The sequence below is a fragment of the Battus philenor genome, unplaced genomic scaffold (genome assembly GCF_028537555.1).
Source record: "Battus philenor isolate CCGP_79_NKW_IND1 unplaced genomic scaffold, ilBatPhil1.0.hap1 SCAF_4, whole genome shotgun sequence".
NCBI lineage: Eukaryota > Metazoa > Arthropoda > Insecta > Lepidoptera > Papilionidae > Battus > Battus philenor.
In genome coordinates this window covers 15,752,463-15,776,764 of record NW_027181704.1, presented here as the reverse complement: position 1 = coordinate 15,776,764, position 24,302 = coordinate 15,752,463, and the positions used below count along the sequence as shown (strand labels likewise).

The 24,302-nt window shown below is 34.1% G+C and overlaps 1 protein-coding gene across 1 annotated transcript in view; it reads left to right on the top strand.

Moving 5' to 3' along the window:
- Ten-m (teneurin transmembrane protein Ten-m) overlaps positions 1 to 24,302 on the top strand; it is a 391,498-nt gene that overhangs the window by 206,535 nt on the left and 160,661 nt on the right. The window lies entirely within an intron of this gene.

Genomic DNA, 24,302 nt, shown 5'->3' with positions numbered 1-24,302 from the left:
TCATGTCTCTCGTCTCCATCCAAAGGTTGTCTGGTAGAGATCGCCTCGAGCGATAAGATTACAAAAAAGTATAAATAAATAAAAGAAAATAATTGAAAATGATATTGGTTCTTCGAGTTGAGGAATACAAATGTGAATTTTATCGTTTTCATTTCGACCGCGGAACACTTTTGTACCTGGCACAGACGGACTTCGGAGGGTCGGCAATAAAGAAGATTAAAACTATAGAGGACGCATTACGGAGGTCCGGGGGTCCAGTATATCAAGTACAATTATACCCGGGCCCCGCGCACACATGACCTGAAAGTTCAGCACTTCATTACGGAGCTATCGGTAACCCAATTTGGTCGGCGGCGAAAGTGAAGCTCATAATTTTTCGACGGCGACCGTCTGATGTTGGGCCATTAAACGAGTAAGCTCTCCGCTTTTATATATAGGTTAAATTTGAAATATGTGGAAGACCTTTAAATGGGTAAACGTATTACTCATTTGCTGTATGATTTATCGTTCACTTTCAAAATATCAATTGTTTCTGAAATAATATATGGCGTAAAAATAATATTCTAACTATAAGCGTTGAAAATCCATATCCATATTTATTATCTCTTCCTGCTATAATTTTGTTGGTCTTAATTTGGCTTTAACATTTCAATAGAAAAAAAATCATGTAACATATAGTTTTTACTTATTAACATACTTTTGCTTACTTCTGAATTAAATCTACATTTAATTAATTTAAGGTCCGATAATGGGATGTGTACTTCAAGGGTGCCGTCATAAATAATGCTGTTAAAAAATAACTTTAAAAGGTTTTAGTTAAAGTCAATTAAAAGAAACTAATTTTTAAGTAGTTGTGAATATATATGATCTTCGCATAAAAGTAAATTTTATGTTTAATACATTTGAAACTAATAATTACAATTTCTTGTACATAACTAAATTTAATTATCTATTATAATTTATTCTAAAAATAAAAAAATAATAAATCCATTTTTTTAAATTATCAGTTACCATAGGTACTTAGGGATTATGGTATGCTAATTGAAATAAAGGATTTTTGAATAAAAATTTGGTTGGTCGGCAAATCGCTGCCAACGTGAACATATGGCCTCACACTTAAAACCCCCATTGTGCATTCAGATCTAGATTTATTTAAATGGGCGGACCTTTGATTGCGAGCTTACTTTATGGCACCGTTTAAGTTTGCGGCCACCGCATGCCGTAACTGCTAGGTGGTAAGGTTCAAATTTCCGTGGCTAGCGATTAGAGGCGATACGCTTTTAACCCCTTCTTTAATAAAGAGGATGAAAGGTTTTGAATGATTGTTTCTTTTTTAACGCCGTACGCCTCAGACGCGTTTGATATGATAATTCCTTTAATAGGATGAGTGTCGCGAGCGTGCTCGCATATATTGAATACTTTATGTCGCTTCCGAAACTAACCGCATTAGCGTCCCGCGCTCCCGAATTAAAACACAGTCCATTAAAACATTTCAAAGAAAGTGGACTCGCTTGGAAGTTATTATGCGCGTTCTTTATTATTTCTTTAGTAATTTATTATACTGCTAATAATTTTTACATATAATTACGTACTTATTCATGTCCTACGTAACATCTTATTCTTCCCTCCCGTATATATATATATATATATATATATATATATATATATATATGTGTGTATATATATATACATATATATATATATATATATGTATATATATATATACACACATATATATATATATATATGAGCAGTGCTAGGTAGTTTCTCTGCAAGATCGAATCGTAAATGAGAAGATCTGTGGCAGAACCAATATCACCGACGTAACACAAAGAATTGCTTGTCTTAGGAGGCAGTGAACCGATGGCTATTAGGGCTGAAAGGTTTTCAAATAGCAACCACGGTAGGCCTTCCACCAGGAGGCCGATATAATGGCGCAGGACTGGTCATGGTCACGATCTTTGTGGTAGACCCATGCCTTGCAGTAGCCGTCCATTTAGTGAAAAGAAAAATAAGAAATTTTTAAATGTATTTATGCATAGACTGCCAGATTCAGAATTTTGATTTTTTTGACAAAAACGGTGATGAACATTTGTGTTTATTTTAAAACAGTACAACTGGAGTTACTCATATTATGTAGTACAAAGAAAGACAAAAAAAAATCTTAAATTTATTTATATATATATATATATATATATATATATTCAATAATAAAGACCAGAAATAATCACCAGTTTATGATTATGAACTTACGTGTTAACCTTATAAAGATGTTTACAAAGGGACGAGACACTTGGCGCGTCGGTTATAAATTACAGCTCAAACATCGCGGTTGTAACTAAGCACACTCACCGCAAGGTTGCTCTGTTAACATGCATCTATATTCAAACATAAACAGGATAATGAAGCTCTTAATATATAACTATATCAACAAAAAGAAAATCAATGTACAAATTTTCGCTATATATACATCCATATATTTTATCGCATCTTACAGTATTTATAAAATATCATTTGAAGGTTACACTAAGAAGTTCTTATTGATAATAAAAAAATAATAAAATATATAATAAGGGCTCTAAATGTACATCGTCCTCATAGGCCTTCACCATAGATATATATGGCGAGATATAACATAATTACCACGCTTGGTAGGCGGGTTAGCGATTGCAGTGTGATGTGGAATGGAACCTTCTGTCCATTCTTTGGAAACCTATTTGAAAGCAGTGACAATACCATATAATTAATGCTTAAGTGTTAATTACATAAGAATATTTACTGGTAATCAAACAATGCTCACAACTAACTATTCTTTGATATATTTTTAAATATGATATTTATTTGATGTCTAACTTTCCATCAAAAGCCAAAAACTGGCAACTACTTTGCTATTGTGCTATTAAAAATTTACTTAAACCTCATTATGTAAGTTTTAATTACATGTTTTATTTTCAAATTGTTCTAAAATTAAAAAGTACTAAAAATGCGTACTGCGTACTTAAAATGTATAAGATGTATGATCTTTAGTTCAGAACTTATTTATAAATTTCTTTATATATGGAAATATCATAAATTACGTCAAAATTTAAACTTGAGAGGATATTTACTAAAGGAATAAACAGGTAGTCTGACGAATGTCATGTTTATATTTTTTTTTTTTAAAAAAAGGGGAATAATTATTTCTTTCTTTTTTTGTCACTGTCACTGTTTTATGTCTCATTTAGGCTTAGATTTCTAAACTTTCGCACAGAGAAGGCAATGTATTAATAAATAAAGCATATCAAAGCATTAGTTAATAAAGTAAACATAACAGAATTATAAATAATCCGCAAAAGCAAACAGAAGAAATCGTACAGATAAAAGAGAAGCGACTTTCTTAATTGTTTTAACAATCGTACAGCGACTAAACGTAAAGGAGCTCATAGAAATTCGAGTCATACATCAGGCACAAACAAAAACAGACCGCGGACGAGAAAAAAAATAAGAAAATTAAAAAAAAACAACACTCGTCGGAACTCATTGGCCAAATTAGGGGGCGACCCTAAAAAATAAACACAGAGAGAGAGACCGGTTTAATTGTAAATTGAATTAAATTCGACTGAAATCAACTTCTGTAAGCGTAATTTCGGCGGTCGCTAATGACGCGCGGCTTGGGCGGGGAACCCCCAAAAGTCGGGCAGGTTTTTGATTAACCGAAAAAAAAGAAAAAAAAATTACGAACGTAATTAATGGAGGTGTGTTGCGCGAACGCTTTTTTGTTTTCGCTGAAAGAGTATGACTCGGGCCTTTCTGTACCGCGAAATTTGATTAAGACTTCGACTTGGAATAATGAGCGCGGAAACCGGATTTGGGTCAGAAGGGAAAATTTTTTCTCTTTTTTTTATTACACTTAGTGATTTGAATAGAAAATTACTATCATAGGTGTTAATTCTCGATTTAACACACAATAACTACACCTAATTATCATCTAAAATAATAATTACATCTATAACAAAACATTTCGTATGTAATCCAGAGGTAAGAATTTTACTTGCCAACACTATTTTTCAAATCATGTTACACTTTCGGTAAATTTAAACCAGAATACTAACGAGATAAGGTTAATATGGTTACACAACGTCGCCAGCCCGGCCATGCAATTTCCAATTCAGTTCACCCACGAAATCGAATCCGTGGAAATTTTCACGTCGAACAAATAATTAAAAGAGAAAATTCGCATAAGAAAGAAGTGTTAATCAAGCACTAACGACCTACCGCGGGGTATCCTCCGATATCTTGCGTAATTTCACCTCCGAAAGTTTGACTATATTAAAGCGATCCTGTGGAATTGAAGAAATTTCGCCCGCCATCTTAATAAGCGCGCCCGATAGCATTCGGGATATCAGCGAACTGTTTGGATCGTTTTACTTCTTAATGAAATTTTTGGACCCGCCGACTCTACTATCTCTCACTGCTGCATTACCGCCGCATAAGTCCATCTCACTTTACAAAAGGTGCAGTTTTATGTTAAATTTATTCATAACACTAATTTATCCACGCCGGGTAATGGGAATGGGGATGATATTTTCGTGTATTATTATTAGCGCGCTCAGCAAACGCTGCTAATGCTGAATTATGCTGAATAGCAGTCTTTAAAAGCGAAATGCTATAACACAATGCTGTTTCTTAAATGAGATCATGCTAACTGCTTTTAAAATTCGATTACAGCATTATGATTTGTTATTTTAAACACGCTTTTGTCTGAATATAAAAAAAAACATATTTTGTTTTATAATTCACTGTTCTTTATTTAAACGTTTATTTTTTTAATATAACAAATAGGTGGTATACGTCGCTAGTGTGACAGACGATCGTTAAGGCCGTAAAATTCTCTAGTGGAGACACATAAAGAGGATCGAGGAAATAGTCAGGGATGCTGGAAATTTCTTGATGTGGACAGTGCAAGATTTGTCATCGTGGCAATGTTTAGAGGAGGCTTATTTAAATATTGAATTAGGTTTATAACGTTCACATTTTTATAGTGATTATTTTCTATGATTTCCAAGAAGAGATCACTCTACGAATAACCGTCTATTCATTATCATTGTCATCATTGAAGCCATAGGATAGATTTCCAATAGGACTAGTTAAAAGCAGCCTACTTCAGCTGAAAGATATTGTGACAGACCAGGTCGCCTGTCTACCTCGTGAACAGATATACACTCCGCTTGCTGGTTGGTTGTCTGTACTATATAATGTTAAGGAGTCAGTAGCGATCTATTTACTTAATGGAAATAAATATTTTTTTAATGTCTTCCGTTTTGCGGGGGCCTCTCTTCCCCCCTTATTTGTGAGGGGCAGGGAAGTTATAATTTCAAGATTATTATTTTTTTCATATATATATATATATATATATATATATATATATATATGTGTGTGTGTGTTTATTACTATTTCTCCTTCGTTTTTCTACAATTTCTTTTTGATTCATTCATCGCGATCTGATATTATTTAACACATCACCTTTTTCATCATCTACCGTCATCATTTCTGGTAACATTTAGTTAAAATTACATCATCCTTTTATTTTGTTTACTTTTTTTAATAATTTACATCTTTATTTGTACTTTCACTTTTATTTCTTTATTTAATTACATCGATTGTTATTTTGATTCTTTATCTTGTTTTGTGTTTCTCGTAGTCGGATTTAAACTTACCCTTTATTATTAACCCTTTATTGACCTTTTATTCCTATTGTTTACAAAACCTATGAACAGAAATAAATAGTTAAAAGCATTTTAGTGTTGAACCTTTTTGAATTGAACCAATGACTGACCACTTGTGGTTTTATATAAAGTGAACTAACAATGGTGGTCGCTTAAAGCCTTTCCAACTCAATGACAAATGTGAAACGTAACCCACGGAGCGGAGTTCGCGTGCACAACAACGAAACATTTAAAAATTCTTATCTGTCCGACTCAAAGAGTTGTCTTCCACGACTCGCCAAGTCGTTGAAGGCGCAGACCATTATATTATAACGCTGCGGTAAACGCCCAAAGCGCGAACACTTTTGTAAATTATCCGAGAAAGTATGCGAGAGCCCGAAGAATCTTTCGCAGGCAGTCGTCTATGAATGTATAATGATCACTGCACCTCACTTTGCGACTGGATTCAAAGCGCTTTTGTTCCTCAGTGTACATTTCGTGTGGTTGCTTGTAATTCTACGGCATCACATTGTTTTTCACCTCTTTCATATTATTTAACCTCGCCTATTCACAGACTTCACATGAACGTAATAGTGAAATAAAAACAAAAAATAAACCTTCACTTCGACCAACTTTTACTTCTTTATTACTTTTAAATAATGATACAGGACGAAAGGGGTAAAAGAATAACTTATTTGTCAATACAAAATATTTACATCTATTTCCACCCTATATAAAGTTATCATAATAAAACCATTGTGTTGCGACATTCCAAAATCTTCTAACCATACATTCTATAGTTATAAACTATTAATAATTTTAAATCTGTAACTCATTTGTGATAAACGGATTCAGAGTTTTATAAATAAAATGCAGCAAAACATTATTGGACTACCATGAACAAAATTCAAAAGACGTATTACAAATAAATTGACGAAAAAACATAAAAAATAAACGAACATTTAAATGATTAGAATCCTTGGCAGTGATGTCGCCTATTTCATTTAGGCTATATTTGATAAAGTGTATGTGTAAATCTGTATTGTAACACTTTACTAAAAGATGTGTTTGTTGCGGAGATTCTCTTTGCTTTTTTTCCACAACTATAACACCTTACAAAGCAGAGTAGAGTCAAAAATTAATTAACCATAAGTTGAGGGTCAATAAGAGTTCTGCTGAAAGTTTCAACGTTCACTAAACGAATTTTATCTTTATTATTTATTAATATGTAATTATAATCATTTAAAAACACTATTTCTTACTACATTATTTATTAATTCTGATGAAAATATCTACACATTCGCCTTTTAAAACTTTACCTATCTTTATGCATGTAAATAATAATACGTTATTATTGACAAATATATCACCACAGGGACATCTACAGTATGCCACGTGATTTCCTTAAGTACTTTAAAAAAAACTTAACTTTTTTTTGTATTAAAATAGTCGTATACAAGATGTGAAAGTTATACATAGGTATTATACAAGGTAACTATGCTATAAAGGCACCATCACTGTCTACGAAGGAAACTGTCATTATAAACGACCTTAAAGTTGTACGAAGTTTACATCAAAGCGATAACTTTGTCATAGATCTGTTATTAATTTCGTTCGAAAGATTCCGTGTAATGAATACTACGTTCGTAATAAACTTTTTTTTTATTAACATCTGTTTTTCAATTGAATTAAATTCATGTTTCACTGTGACCCACTGTATATCGTTCGTAGCTTAGTTCAGTTCACTTTCCGAATTTAACTCGTATAGGCTGCGTTCAAGTAGCATTCAAAATAACGCAATGCCTAAAAACCTAGGCCTTTGACCAGTGTGTTCTAATGACGTGTCCGAAACGTGGTCGCTTACAGTAGACCATGTAAGGCCCAATGTTACTAAGAGAGCAATGAAGGGAGTTATTCACGGAGTTTCTATGCAAGATTGAATCAGATATGAGGAGATCTACAGAAGAAAAAGGTCACTAGTGTTGCTCGAAGAATTACAAGATACAATGACAGCGGATAAATAAATCCATACTTGAAGTTATTACACTTCATGATTGAAGCCACGACCCCCATTGGGGAGACGACTCAAGGAGTAGCAGGCCAGGTAATTAAATTAACTCCTTAGACTCTATTACGAAACTGTCATCGGCGGTTTAATAAAAAAATAACTTATCTAGAAGCACACAATCATAAAACAAAAGCTTACATAAGCCTGAAAATCCACGCACAGTACAGGGTGGTCCGATATAAATCTAGCATTATTTTAAAACAAGAACGTTTTAATGGCTTTATTTCCTCAATAAACATTCCCGGGACATAATTATAAATTCAGCGCCGGCCACTTGCTGTCGTGACAGAGTGTGATAACGCCCTAGGTGATACTGTGTGGACTTACACTCGGAGGCTTTTGCGCTAACTTGAGCTTTATGAAGTCAGTACGCCTTTGGGCAAACAAAGGTGTTTTAAGTCCATTTGTATTTTGATTTAAATGTTCTCTTTTTAAAAGCTTTCGTTTAAGCTTATCGTTATATATTTTTTTAATTTATTAACAAAATACGATGTTGTATTGTAAGAAGTAATTAGGTTAATTACTGGTTGTAGAGGTTTTTGTGTAAGAGGCTTTGAATACCATCGTTGTTTCTTATTTTATATAGCAATATTTTTTTTTATTTAAGGTGTGTCAAAGTGTAAAGGGTGCATGGGAATAGTTCTATAAACTTAAAGGTAACTTTATTATAACTTCTATAACATTAATAAATAGTTCTTTCTAAGAAAACGATTCGTGTAAGGATTATTATGAATCTGTGAAGTTTACACAGAGTGGTTCTCCAGTTGTTGGCGTTCGGATAACTTCGGAACCTCTCGTTCAACACAATGCCTGAAGACGAAGGTCTTTGACCAGCGTCTGCTTATGCCGTGTCCGAGATGTGGTCGTTTACAGTAGGTACTGTAAGGCTCAAAGTTACTAAGAGAGGAACGAATCAAAGAGATCAAATCAGAAATGACATCTGCAAATGAATCGAGATCACCGATGTAACTTGAAGAATTGCTCTTCTAAAGTGGCAGTCAGCAGAGTCGTTCGTGCACAAGGTGGAAGATGCGGCACAGGCAATCCAATAGGCTGAACGACAACATAGTTAAGATCGAGATAAAGTCGATCAATGCAGGCAACGCAAGACCGGTTATCCTGGCGTTCTTTGGTGGAGACCTATTCCTTGTAGTGTAGTAGTACCAAAAATAGTGCAATAAACAGTATAATTTAAGTAGATAATTATAAAGAAAATAGGTGTTAAAATTTTGAACAAAAAATGTAATGTTGCAGAATAGAATAGTAAGGAAACCTAGAATGTAGTGGTTGAGGATGGATGTATGGCTAATGGAATGAAAGAGAAAGACTGGTAAAATTGTAAAATGAAAGAAACAGTACGACAGATAAGATGATACATGAAAGAGAAGAATGATTATAATAAAAAATATGAATAAATTACTAGAAATAAAAAGTCCCTGTCCCACACGAGATAGGGGAACGAGAGGTCCCCAACAGCGGGGACCATAAAAAAAAATTCCTTGTAGTGGTAAGAGTCCATCGGCTGAAAGAAAGAAGAAGAAACAAAAATTGCTAATCAAAGTGAAAAAGTGTGAGAAAATTCACTGTATTGCACAATTTTCCCTAGTCCGTTATCCCACGCATTATTTGTGGGCAGACAATACTGAGAACAGTTAACTTGAACCGATCTAAACAAAATAAAACGCATTTAAATATTACATAAGTACACACCGCTGTCACAGGACGAAGTTCCTGAATGATTTGCGAACAGATGAGTCTCGTTAAAATTCGGAACACCTGATCTGAAAGTCCTCGAGGAGGGGAGAGACGAAAGATTTTGAAGAGTATTTAACGCAAATTGGCTTGGCTTGCTCGAACTGTATAAAATGAGCTCAAATTGGGACATCAAAGTTCGTCTCCGGTTACGAGTGGTCCGTGAATAGATTACTTGCGTGCTTTTAATTTTTTATTACAATTTTAAAAATCTATGACGTCAGTAATATATATTTATAAAAGTGACTGTGTGTTTGTATGTCTGTATTCGATAGATTCAAAAACCATATATACAATCGTCGTGAAAATTAGACATATTGTTAGTTATATCTACCCTAAGGTTTTTGTACAAAAAAAATTGGCTTTTTTGTTCAGATTTTTAATCATATGCATAACATACAACGCGTAAACGGATATACCTAGTTTCTTGTAAAAGTTAAATAACACATTATGGAAAGTTAAACTTAAGTTATTGTTGGTTTGTCAAAGAAATATTTTTAACTGTTGTTTTTTACTATTGCTTTTCGATTTATATTTGACAACTATCTGAATTTTGAATTGACTATTTTTACGTAATACATATTGTGACGTCTTAGATTTATATTACACATATTTTTAGCATTATTTTTAGTGTCAATCTTTAATTGATTGTTGTATTGTAGTGATCACGTGAATCAGCAGCAATCAAATTAAAGATTTAATCGATGATTGAACATTACATCAATTAAATAACATGACTACTGCACTCAAAATTGCCAAGCTATAAAGAAAAAGCTCATTTACCGCCAGAATAATAACTTAGCAGTTATAACTTTAACATGAAAATAAACTTGAAATCGCTGGTAGTTTTTCTCCTTTTTCCTGATGCGGGCACGATATTCCTAGTTGTAATTGTTAACAAGGAAAAACCGCCACACATCCGCGCCTATAACCCGCTTAATCCGCGAACGCCCCGGGCGCGGCACGTGCTCCGCTCGCGCGTGTGTGGTGCGAAATCCAGCGATTTTTAATTTCGCATTTTTCCTACGAATTTAATTATTTCTTTATTTGCACAATAAATAGAAAGCTACACATAACGATGACATTGCTTCACGATTTAGATTTTGTTTAATCCAAATAATATAAGTAATGTCGCATATGTACGTAAAGATCTGATCAAATTTATTAAACACTTTACTATACAGGAAATATAACACAATTATGGTTAGTTTAATATGTCCACAAAACATTTCAAAACCATAAGAAGATATAAAAGCTTCTACCGTATTTTTCCCCCCGGAACACATGCTATATGACATAACTGTACGTATCTAATGTTACATACATATTTTTTGAAGATAATCTAATTCTGCAGAGAGAAATATCTAGCAGTTATTATTTTGTTAATGTATATTAAAATGTTTTAATTTAAAAAATATCTTAATTGTTATGTTTTATTAAAAAAAAAACTATTTATTTTATTCATGTAAAAATATAAGAATTTATAATGTAAGAAAATAATTTTATCGACCCATAATTTTTTAAATAGTTTTGATACTCGTGTAGACAGGTAGTTTTATTTTCAAATAAAATTAAATAAGTTATATTTATAAGACACGTTGTAGCTTCGTAGATGATAATTTAGGATATCGTACCAAATAATCAAAAGGTCGGCTTAAAATGAAACAAAATGTAAAAAATTCGAGGTGATAAAAATTTTACAGATTCCAGAAGGACCACCAATATTCTTGTTAACTGAATTTAAAAACTAACAAAGCATCGAGCAAAGTAAGATGTATGAAGTAAATATTTTAATTAATCGAAAAATCGCTCCGCTTGTGCGCCCGCTAGTATTGTCGGCACGCCGCGCTCCGACCACGTACCGGGCATGTATTCGCGGCGCGTGGATCGCTAACGAGCTGCAATTCCATTACAAAATTAGTAGACGTCTTTGCTGTGCGATGCTTCATGTCTTCATGTCTCCGACTTGTTTCATTTAACGTTTCGATGTAGCTTTTAACTTGGTTTGTACCGTTTGAAACTGTTCTCGGTGGGACTTACATTGTTTGCTTGTAACAATTTTAAATGACAAGAAGTTTTAAATAATAAACTTCATGATATTGATATTCGCCTTAATACTTGATTTCTTCGTCTCCATCTCCAAGACACTTCACTTACATTGAACGTAATCAAAACAGTTAAATTGAAATTCCTTATCATCTGAACGGTCAATATAAAGTTACCAGCTTTTCTAAACTTTAGCTCTGTTTAAGCTCATAGAAGCCCACTGTAACCTCATAGGCGCATAGGCCTCCCCCGAATGTTTCTATGGGGGGATATGATAATTATTACGAGCAACATTTCGAACCAAATAAATGAATAATAGACTCATGCTCGATGGAAAATTTATTTAAAACTATAACATACGATAATAATGCGTACTCGATAGATGGATCAATGGATTCAAAATAATACATCTGTATTATAAAAAGCGAATGTTCCCCGCGGAGGGTTCCCCGGAAAGGATAAACACGTTAAAGGGTGCCGGTCTCTGTCGCCAATCTACAAAGAAAACACTTAACAATGTGGGGACGTGTATCGAAATTTCCCTTCTGCAGACGGTGGTAGGATGCTCTTCAAGGTCTAGGAAGACGGAAACACACTTTTTATATATAATTATTTTTTTTAGAGTACATATTACACGCACACAGAGTGGTTTTAGAGAGAACAAAATGTCGGTAAAACAGTACTACGTATATGAGGCTTAATGACTAGCGCCATCTAGTAGATTTTTAGAGAAAATATGTTAAAACAGTTCCATGTAAACACTTTATAAACAGTAAATCGCTTTAGATACATTTAGCCCAGAGTTCCCCAAACTTTTTTGTGTTGGGTAGACCTCCTACTTACCTGATATTGATTTCCTGTAAATTTCTAACTGTAGTGAAGTTTAGTGTTAAAAACTTAAAGTAAAAACACATGCTAATTTATACATTTATTAATTGAATTTAAATTAAAACTAATCAAAATAAAATGTTGTATCTGTTATGTAAAATATACGTAACATTTAATAAGCATAAAATAAACTGTAAATAAAATAACATAAGCAATATTTTTAGTGAGAAGGATGAACCTGAGGCTTTAATAATAAATTATCAACATTTAGCGTCAATTTTTTAAGGATTAATCTTAAATCTCCTCGGCTAATGATGTTCAGTCTTTTTCTTTTTTCTTCATAGGTACTTTTATAAATAATATAAATGTTTTGATATTATAAGATAGTATGATGTAAGCAAATAGGTACTATCAGTGTATGTGTTGAGATCCACTATCGTGGACCCCCATTTTCATTTCAAGGACCCTCAAATTTTTTTTGCTGACGTAGACCGCTTGCAGGTTGTCATAGACCCCTAGAGGTCGATATAACCCACTTTGGGAATCACTGATTTAGTCGCTGTGAACCCAATAACTGTATAATATATATGTATATATAAGAACATAGTAATTGAAGCAATAACAGACAAGCGAACTAAAGCGGACAGGAACTTATCGCGGGTTGCGGAATAATTCACCCGACACACTCTTATATAATTCACACTTATTAATTAGGATTGCCACTGCTCACAAACAAGTTTCCAGAGAACGTGCAGCAGCGTCCTCTGATTCCCGAAACACTCTGATATATAATTAGCACTTTGTGCTTTAATTATATAAGACTACCACTGCTCTAACAAGTTTTTAATGGAATCAGGCGTTACCTCGCGGAAGTCCATCCTAAGTAAGAAAAGGACCAATATTTAGTCACTTCCGCACATGCAGTGGTAGTCGTGCAATGAAATGCACCGCCCGCCAGCCCGCTGATAAATGCGTATGCGGCAAACAACTCTTCTTCTTCTAGCTCTAACAAGTTTTAGGAAGATGGTTGCAGCATCCTTTGCGTACCATAATACCACACCACGATCTCCAACTCGCCAGGCGTAGTGACTATGGTATATCACTCTATTGACATCTTCGGGTAAGAGGCCTATGCTTGCTGTAAACTGAAACGACAAGACGAGTAATTTTAATTATTTGAGGTTTATGCGCAGTTCTACTACTTACAAACAAGATCGTAAATAATTCCAGAAAAATTCCATAACTGTCAAAGCTGCTGCTTCTGTATATATCGCATAGCCATCACTAATTCGCCTGCCAAGCGTGGATTATTATCCCCCTGTAGATATCTTTGGGGGAGGTATATGTTAGGCAATAGGCGTCTAGTTTGAAAGGATATCTGTAAAGATCATTTATCAGCGGGCTGGCGGGCGGGTGCACTTTGTTGCACGACTACCACTGCATGTGCGGAACTGGCTTAATATTGGTCCTTTTCTTACTTATATCTATAAAGATCACTCTGTGCAAAAACTTTTTACTGTTTAGTTTTTTGCCTACTGTTTGTAAAAAGTCTATTTAGTTAAATATTCTCGAAGTCAAGTATTTTTTACCTATTTTTGTATATATATGCTGAATGTAGACAGCTTGCGCCTGTTCCTATTAAAATCCATGGGGAATGAATGTCCTGATGGACGTTCTAATGATGGTGATAGCTCAAGTTGAGATCAGTATGGCATGTAAGCAATCAGGTGAGGTAAACCTTTCGGAATAAAAATTATTCATTTACACTATCGCATCAGCTGATTTAAAATGAATTAAATGTAAAGCTATCGGATATTCTCCCACCGTCATTCACGAGCGCGGAATGGCCGCACATAACGAATGCAAATTAATACCGCGTCCAATGACTACTAATTGAGTTTTAATTAAGCAATAAATTAATTTATCAAAAATTCATCAATAAGAAACACTGTACAGGCGTCGCGTCGGCGTGTTGCGTGAGAGTTAATTTTGTTAGTTTCCATTTGCGAAATATTTTAAATGGTTTCAGTTTGAGTCTTGTTGCCAATACGTAGTTATGGTGCGATATATATATATATATATATATATATATATATATATATATATATATATATATACGTTTTTATGTAAACTAGATCCAACCTACACTAACAAAGATGAAAGTGCGTCGTAGCAGATTTGTGTAAGGATGACAGCTAGAACCTTATGGAAACTTTATGGCAACAGGGGACCTTGTATGATCATCAGAAGACGCTGTATGCCGCTTCCAACCGGACCCATAAAAATATACGAGGGAAATGTATCTCCAGCAGTGATGGTGATGATGATAATTGAGTATTGATTGCTATAACATACAAATACATACATTAATTTAATCTATACGGTAAATAAATCAAAATAAATATATAGGGCATATTATACATTTAACATTAAACAGTGGTAATCCTATGTAATTAATGCACAAAGTGTGAATAATAAGACAGTATCTTGGAAATTGAATCTGCGATCTACGATCGCAAGTTACAGTCCATCTACCGTTGGGCTACTAATGCCATAAGTTACATACTTATGGCATAAAAAGGTTAACTTTAATGTAACTAGGTTACTCAAGTTCGTGTAATATTAATAAAGCTTAATAAATAAACCTTACAAGAACGTCTTTTTGCGTATATATATATATATATATATATATATATATAAATATATATATATATATATATATATATATATATATATATATAACATAATTATGTATGTTATTGGAAAGAAAAGAATACCCGATAAAAGTTCAATATATCGAGTGCTTGCACACTTAGTATAAGCAACATAAAAATACTCGTAGCCTTTCAGTTTAACTTATATTTTTCTATCTCAATAAAATTCCCATACGCCGACTGATGGAATGTAAACAGCGCAGTGTGCGTCGCGCCTTATAAAAACAGTGGACCCCAGAACCCAAGAAGGCGTTCGGCGACAAACTTGAACGGTAAAAAGCAAGCTGCAAGGTACCCCATGTGTTGTTAGCAAATGTTTGCACGAGCACCTGTATCGCTTCATTGACACCCAATTTACATACACTTTACTCTGCCACTTACGTTAAGTACAACAAAAAAGGGGACTGGCCCCACCTTAACAAACAATGCCTGTAAATAAATTTATAAGCAACTTAGTTATCAAGCTTTTAACATGTATCTAAGTATTTACTTATTTATTCTACATATATTCACACATCAGTAGTAAAACAAAATATGTTTATTTACTTTAGTTTTATTTAATATCATAGTGGGATTCATTCTAAGTCCGGCAGGTCTTAACAACAACACGAAGTCCCATCAAGCATAGCCTATATTTACACGGATTCAAAACTATGATAAGGAAGAAAAGGACCAATATTTAGCTACTTCCGCACATGCAGTGGTAGTCGTGCAACAAAGTGCACCGCCCGCCAGCACGCTGATAAATGTCAGACAGACAGAATCACTCTGTGTTATGCACTTTTTAAATATTGGACCTTTTCTTACTTAGGATGGACTTCCGCAAAATAATGCCTGATTCCATTGAACATTCAAAACTATGATAACAATATTCAACCAATAAAATCATCAGCTAATTACAAGTCGAGAATTATTGTAGAGCGCCCTCTTTCGACTGATGTATATAAACAATTATATTTTGGGGAATTACCCTTTTCGATGCGACGCTGATGATGACGTAGTTTAGCTCATATATCATCATCATATCAGCTGATAGACGTCCACTGCTTGGCTTAGGACTCCCCAATGATTCCTAGTCTTAATCGGCAGTGAGTACGACACATCGTTGGTACAACAAACAGCTATTGGTGTCGAAAGGTTTACGAGTGGCCATCACCAGCCTGTAGACGTCTCATTGATCACTCACCAGGTGAACTGATAAAGGCAGGGTTGGAAGTCGCTGGATGCGGACAGAGCAAGATCGGTGATGGTGACAATACCACTAAATACTATACCACAAAATTAAATATATTTGCCTACTGATATCTATGACTGTGTACTCCTAGTTGTGCTAGCTTATATCTACATGTTATTAAATTAATATAAAATAAAAATACTACCAACGACTCTCTATGTATTAGGGAGACTGGAAAGTAATATCGCTTTCTTAAGTTAAATTCACACGAATACATTTTTAACAAGTTTTTATTTATAATCAACAAAATATTCACCTTCGTTATCAACAACCTTTTGCCATCTAGTATACAATGCCGGAGCGGTAACAAATCAATCAAGGTTTTTCTGTAAAATATATCGACAGAAACGACATTACTTATGCCTTTATAATTATAAAACATGACATGAACAAAACATATCAAATTAAATATAGAATAACAGAAGTATTTTTTCCAGTACAACATATTCGAATATGTAATAATGTAAATATTATTTTCTTTTCAGGTAAGATCATTTTTGGGCCTTTTTAAGTGGATTCGAGTGTCAACAAAAGGTTATCTGGTAACGTATTGAGTTATTTTTAAAATTATTCAACTGTGAATATACAATTATCACACGTATCTACACAGATCATCTTAGCGTTGGTGAAGGTTCTTCCGCAAATTCTTCCCGTAGCAACCAATCGAGAAGAAGTCGTGTTAAATGTATATTAAGTGAAAACTTAATGTTTTGTGCAGGCTCAGTGCAGGTAGACAATCTAATGTTGCATGTGATGTAACAACCAGAGCCAAGCGCCCTAGGTACCTTCGACTATAAATCTTAGGTTATATGTTAAAAACAATAAGGCGACTGTGTAGGTCCAGTCTACAGTTACATATCGCTTATTATTCCAAAAAAATATTGTAAGCAAAAGCATAAGTAAAGGCACCATGAAAAAATGGTTGCACTAAAGTTTCTACTGCAAAAAGTCTCTAATTATTTTGTAATAAACTGAATCAGATTTTTTATTAAAATAGCTCATAATATTATTGAAATACTTTACAAAATTTAAAACGCATATTAAAAATTGACTAAAAAGCTTCTTATTCAAAAAAGCAATATATAAATTATTAGAATTCTTAGCAGTGAAGTCACCTGTTTATTTTGATTTCATTAAGGCTATATCATATAAAGTTTGTATGTATAAATCTGTTTTGTTAAACTTTATTAAAAGATGTGTTGTCGTGGAGTTTGTTACTGCTTCTACACAACCATAACACCTTGCAAAGGAGAGGAGATTAGAATCAAAAATAAAAAAGAATAAAAAATTAAATAATAAGTTGACAATAATAGTATTGTTAAAAGTTCCAATGTTGATTAAACACCTTCAATGAGCTATGATTTAAAAATATCTAAGAGACCACCGTCTACGCCAAGTATAATGAAGCCAATCCTACGTGTAATGCTCTACGAGAATTTAAACGTAATATATTGTCGTACGAATATTTCACGTGTGAATTATCTCAACCAATATTTCCGGGGTCGAGTATAGGGAGGCTGTTAATGACTGAAGGTTAAGGCTTAAATCGCTGTTATTAACTGCGGAGTTAGACTTTAGATTGCTAGGGTCACCATTAAATATATTGATTTAAATTCAAACCTCTAGTGACGAAATTTATTATTATAGAACAGAGGTGTTAATGTAATATATAATATGGGAGCTAAAGAATCTGGTTGCGATAAGTTTTATGGAAAATAAATATTTATAGGTAGTCGATAGATATAGTATAACACTGGCATCAAAACGTAAGGTGAATTTATTTATAAATTCAAATTCTTTATTTACTCTTCCAAATCAATTTAACACCCATCAAAGTAATCCCTGTCCGATAAAACGCAACGCTTTTTCCAGTTCACGAAATAATTGGAAATCTTTTTTCAGTATAGCCTTCAAGACCATCAATTATACTGTTTTACCAACTATTATCGATACATATGATGATCTATATGTATATATATATATATATATACATATACACCATATACCATACACATATATATACACACGTATATATATATATATATATATATATATATATATATATATATGTGTATATATATATATATATATATAAAGTCCGATTCCGATAACTAAATAATGTAATCGCGTTGTTATGTTGATCAAGAAACCAATAAACTTTCTTCATAAATACATCGTAACTTTTGAATTCGGCTTATAATTTTGAGTATAATCAAGTTGATATTGGGTTCGTACAAGCGTTTAAACCTCGAAGGCTTTTGCTTGGTTCGGGTTCCGATTATGTCTCGGAACAAATTCCAGTAGCGTAGTGATTGGGCGCGGTAGTGGCCCAAGTTTTCAACTCAATCAATCCTTTTAATATTTGCACAAATCTGACGTAATTACGTTAAATTGTTTTCGTCTCAACTTTAATAAGCACCGCCGAGTTAATCTGACCGGGAGAGAGATTATTTTTTATTTCAATACTTTTGCTTAATTAAAAATGTTTTCATTTAATAACTGTTTCGCAATTTTAATTCGTAGACTTAATTGATCGTTATTATAATTCATTACAAATCTTCGCTTCGTTAAACAACTTTGGCATTTAAAAGATCGAGATTTTGTTTGCAATTTAGATACATTTATTTATTTAAAATCACATCATTGCATATTTTTTAATAACTACTAATGATACACACGGTTGAATTTTAACTAATGATATTTTTTTGATTAAGGTATAGATTCTTTTTTATGACTGCTTTTAAATAAAATTTATTAATTTTACATTGTAACTTTGAACAGAAAACTTGTTAATTGTCAACTTATTATCTATTTATTCTTTAAATCTTTTTTATTATTGACTATGCTTCGCAATGTGGTATAGTTGTGGAGAAGAAGCAGAAAGAAACTCCACAACAACACATGTTGAAAAAATTTATCACAGAATAATATATATTAGAGGGATCGGAAATTAATAACGTTTTCCTAAATTAAATTCACACGGCAACATTTTTAACAACTTTTTATTTCTAATCAACAATATTTTCACCTACTTTATAAGCAACCTTTTGTCATTTAATATACAAATCTTCAATGCCTGAGCTGTAAAAATCGATCAGTTTTTCTGTAAAATATGTCGACGGAAACGACGTTACTTTCCAGTCCCACTAATACATACTTCATCAAATATAGCTTAAATGGAATAAAAATAATCAGAGAAAACATTGCTAAGGATTCCTATCATATGAATATTTGTTTAGTTATTTATAAAGGGCCGTATCTTTAGATCAACGCATGGTCTAAAGCCAAATACATCACAAATGTTATGACATTTCTAGAAGTACAATATATCTACTCTCAACAAATACCTTAAACTTTTTTATCCTTTATTGGCGAAGCATTGCGATGACAAGTTCTACGATGCTATTATACATGCTTGTCTATAAGAAACTTTTTCTCTCATCTTGAAGACCTCCAAAGTTATAATTGTCCGGAAACAATATAGATTAACGATAGATTGTTCGAATCCTCGACTGTTTGAACTATAAAAGTATTAGCAAAACGCTTAGTGCAGGTGGAAGGTATTTTAAAATACATAGGCCCTTTTTATGTGAAAGACGGGGCTATGAGAGAATTTTGTCCTGTGTAGAGTGAATGACTCAAAATCAAGAGGTCGACCAGATTTGTGATGGTTCTTAATGGTTGCGTGTCATCATCATGTCGTTGGAATGAAGCCTACTGCAAAGCATTTGGCTCTCCAAAGATTGATTGATATGACGACCGGCCTTGCGTTTTCTGCAACAAGAAACTATGTCGTCGGTCCACTTAGTGGAGGTCCACCTACGCCGCGTCTTTTCGCCCAGAGCCTATCGATGCGTGCATCCAAACTAAGTAAAATGATTCGCTATTATACTTGATGTTGTAATCCAAAGGCCTGCTATAACATATACATGTTTAGCAAAAATTAATCTGTCAATGAATCGGTAAACTTAAAGCCGTTTCACACGAAATCAACTGTTACGCAGTCCCGAAGCTGTAAAACAAAATCCATAAACGCAGCGGTCCCGCCGCGTGTACGTCCCGTCGGTTATTAACGGGCTGCGTATTAATCCGCCAATTAAAACTTTGGCTATGCGAAAACGTTTTCCAAACAACTTGTCGGCCAACCTAATGCCGGGTACGGTTCTTTACAATTCGACAGGCCTACCTTTGGTTTTAATATAACATTGATTACGATTCGCCGGCTTTCATTCAAATTTCTAAACGTAATTACGTAGGCAAATTTGCGAGTGTAAAATACACAAATATTAGGTTATGTACAATTCTTTTATTATCAAATTAAACTGTTAACTTTTGTGTTGGTTTAGTACAGATCTTATTGAATTATTTGTTTAATGGAATCAGGCGTTACCTCGCGGAAGTCCATCCTAAGTAAGAAAAGGACCAATATTTAGCCACTTTCGCACATACAGTGGTAGTCGTACAATGAAATGCGTATGCGGCAAACAATGCGAATCACACAACCGCCACCACCAAATTATTCAACACGTGTTTCACCCCTCCACGAGGCATCTTCAGGAGTTATGTTACACCGATTAGTGCCGAACACAGAGTCAAACACTTTGGGCATTAAGTTCTCTCCTTTCCTATATTTTTCTGTTGATCATCAGTTTTTCTTTCTACTGTCAAAAGTATCGAAGCACTTGTTTAAGGCAGAAGGAAAAGTGTTTGATTATTATTGCGCCCTCCGGTTAAAGTAAAATCTAGTCTTATAATTAAACATCTCATTCATGCCAGAACGCTCCGTATTAATGGTCACTACGCCCATAACTTAAAGTTAAATCAATGTTCTACGTTCAAATTAAAATTCGAACTCTGGTTCGAATTCGGAAGCCATCAGCGAATTCCATTCTCCTTGTGTCAAAACTGTACATAGTACACGATTGTAAATAGTTTTGCGCGCCATGAGGAACAAATCGCTGGTTTCTGACCATACTAAAACTTAGTTTAAAAATGTTTCGAGAGGGTAGCTCGCGATCGAATAACTTAAAACTCGCAATTCCCTCGCAGGTCCGCTTTACAGAAAATAAAAACTGGAACGGATTCTTTCGCGGCACTGAGAAGCCGTATCCTGAAAGGCAGCCTCAACATTTTTCAACGACTCGACTCCGCGTCGTCATTTGCTAAAACATCCCCCGCGTAGGCCTATGCCGTAGACCTACGGTGCGATAGACAGGGCGTGTAACCGAGTGAATGCAAGCGATCGCAGCCACCCTATTTTTAATTGGGAACCTTTAATTAAAACCTCTCAAACGCTACGTTCACAAATATAAAGACCTTTCTTGAACTTGTATGTGTTTAGACGTTTATTTCTCGTCTCAATTACACGTACCTTAAACTAATTAATATTTTTTTAAAATATTAAAAGTACCATTTATTTATCTCAAATATCGCTTATTAATATATTCATAATTGTAAAAAGTGGTAAAATTAACATTGAAAATATCGATCGTCTTTATTTACAGGTTATTCTGAAAAGACTTATCGTAACGTACTGTGCAGTCAATGTATAAATAGATATTTAAATGTTCGCTATATAAATGTTTTGATTCTTCAAAGGTGCTTAGCAAAGCCTACTCGACAAAATAAATATTTGTTTATTTACTTAAATACAAAATATCGGTTAATAAGTTTTATATTAAGAAGGGTCTTATTAGAGATTACACATGTGCTGATACATACTGTTCTGATATTATAATCTTAGATATACCAGTGCACTGTCATTATTTTTATTATCGTCTATTATCAACGATAAGTGACAAGTTAGAAAAAGTGTATCTGTTTAGTGGATCTAAAACCCATAAACGCTGTTACTGTTACAAAGTTTGATTAAAAAAAGGTTTAACCTAAACATGAAACTGTCGTCTCGTTTCTTTATATTTTTGTAAGTTAAAAGAAATATCATTTGTGATCATATATCAAAATGTCATAAGTACATAGTAACAAATATTTACATGATTTGAAAATAATTGTAATTTTTAATATTTGCTTGCAAATGCAGTAAAGTAACATTAGAGTTACTTATTTAGGAATATATGAAATTATTTTAAAATGTGCCACTCTATATATTTTTACTCTACGCGCTGGAAGTGATGAATGCACTAAGTTAGTCCATGTCAAGACGCGGGCACGAAAAAAAAGAATCGCGAACGTCGTAGCACCGGAAATAGCGTAGCGCCCGCCCTCCGGCGCGATTGGCAGTTGGGACGTAGAATTCGCGCTCGTAGCTCTCGTAGCGCTTGTAGCGTCACACGCACTCCGCGGAAATTCTTGCATTTTCCCAACACGTTTTCACATTTATTTCCCTATCATAAACCGGCGACGTACTACGCGGAAATATTTTGTGATATTTTTGCGAGTCGTAAAACGGAATGAGGTTTTAGGGCGTGAGCTATCTGGCCCGCTGTGACCTGACTATCGCTCCAACAATTGGCATCGACCCACGGAAACGCGGGTATGAAAACTTGCCAAAACACTAATTATATGCTAAATATCTAATACCATATAATTTGTGGAAGTTGTATAAGTTAAAAATATATACACTTAATTTAGAATAAGTAAAAAGCTCAAAGTCGCTCAACCAGTCTTTTAGAGGCAATCGGGATTTCATTACGAGATTGAACTAGAAATGTAGAGATCCGTAAACAAACGAAGGTAACCAATGTAGAGATCCAATCTAGAGTGGAATAGGTTCTTGGGTCACCACCACGAGCTAGTAGACGCGGCGTGGGTATACCACCCACTAGGTGGACCAATGATGATATTAAGGTCACGGGAAGACGCTGGATGAATTTAGGGAAGGCCTAAAAGAAGAAGAAAAAAATCTAGAACAAGGCTCCGGCGGCTATCAAATCTACAGTCTACCCATCGCCACTTGCCAATTCGTACTTTCGTTCGTCTACTGATATTCTCAGTCCTGGATGTAGTATGGCTTCAACCGTTCGCAGTGTACATCTAGGGGCAAGACCTTTTATCCAGTAGTGAATGTCCTGAAGCTGAAATGCGATGGTATGGATGGCTACGATGACATTTTCTGAAAAAAAAATATACGTAATATAAAAATAATATCCCACCTACAGTTAAATCAATGTCATGGGTATAGACAATAAAATACTCAAAAAGTGGGCAATATTCATTTAACGGCGTGTCATGAGTACGGATTAGGAACGGAGCGATAAATAAACAGGCGCCTTAAAAGTTTTACGTTCGTCTCTACATCGTCACATCTGGCGATATAAATCCGAAATGACAATTGTGTACGACATAAAATTGGATCGGTGGGCTCTGGGCAATCCGAGTGCCTTATTTACGAGGGCTCACTTTAAGGCCCGGTAGGGTTTTCACTGCGATGGCATCATAAAAGACCAAATAACCTCGGTAAACGGTTAACGCGCCGTTTTCGATGCGTTATTAGTTAAAGTCGATTCGGAATCGATTTTGTCGAAGTTGACGCATTAAAGGCAATGTTTTATAGAACACATCGATGTTTACGATCGATGTAAAAGTAATAGGTTGTGTAGCTTGATGACATGTCCTTGTTGCATTTACACTTTTAAAGTCTTACAAAGTTTGCTCTCCTTTTACAGTATAATATAATAATAACTATTGAATGTACAATTAATATACATATTAGATATAACCTACTCATATAGCCCGTACGTCTCACGTGTCCTACAATGATTTTTGTAGGTTTAACTTTACGCAATCCATTTTTAATTATGTTTTTCATGCTAGTACTATCTATCGGTCTACTTTTATATAACTGTGTGAGCTATACTTGGTAGATAAGGCGCTCTCGACCCCCCCTTATGGTCTCATTTCGTACAAACCGATACTTAGCTGACCGTACAGGTCGCAAAAAAAAATATTCTAACCATATTTCAAGTCTTCAAGTTTTATTATTCCTGAGATATCGTGATGAATTACTACAATGGCGA